The sequence below is a fragment of the Sinocyclocheilus rhinocerous genome, unplaced genomic scaffold (genome assembly GCF_001515625.1).
Source record: "Sinocyclocheilus rhinocerous isolate Xijiao unplaced genomic scaffold, SAMN03320098_v1.1 scaffold5693, whole genome shotgun sequence".
Classification (NCBI taxonomy): Eukaryota; Metazoa; Chordata; class Actinopteri; order Cypriniformes; family Cyprinidae; genus Sinocyclocheilus; species Sinocyclocheilus rhinocerous.
This window is the reverse complement of record NW_015670977.1, coordinates 17,457-18,292: the sequence shown is the minus strand read 5'-3', so window position 1 is coordinate 18,292 and position 836 is coordinate 17,457.

The window sequence follows — 836 nt, the reverse complement described above, 5'->3', positions numbered from 1 at the left end:
TGTATGCTCCGCCCACTGAAACCGAAAATCTCGTAACACCGGCGCTGAGTAAAGTACCGCGTGTCACGTGACAGCACCTGCTCTATAGGCTTAGATCTCTGCCACAACATAGAAAGGTATGTAATAGATTACAATCAACCAAAAATAAGACAGCTGTTAGTATGACAGCATTTACACAACTATCAGCCCTTAGCCTCAGTGACAGCCTGTGGTCTCCTGGGCATGCTGTCAGCTTCATGCAAACCCCAACTTCAGTTTTCCCCAGACTCTGTCTGAATAATGTTTGAACCCAAATTTGTATCAGTTTTACTGGTAGTCCACTGTGTGAAGAATTTTTTTGGGTATGATTTGTCACAGTTTACTTTATTTTGCTATCCTCACTTACATAAATGAACTATAGTGTCCTGCACCCTCTAGTAAAAAAATATAAAAAATTATATCTGGTCTCTGAATAATTTTTGGTTTGACTGTATATCCTTCGGTTATTTTCACACTTAATTATGCCCATTAAAATGCATTTTACAAGTTTTTGTTACTTTCACTGTGATGTCTGTGAGAAAGATATATTCACTTCCAGTATAGGTATCGGTGCATCCCTAATTATTATTCAAATCTGAAAGCAAGCAAGCCACCCATCTAAAGCAGATGAAGAAAAACGTTCGCAAAAGATCCCGACTGTAAGTACATTAACATTATTAGTCTTAACTCTTAAATAACGCCTTTCATATTTCACGTTTTTCCTACATTTTCCCGAGAAGTCTCCGGTGTAAAGGTATAACGGAAGTACAGATGCACTGCTCTGCGGGAAAGCGGAAGTTAGCTGACGTCACTGTGAA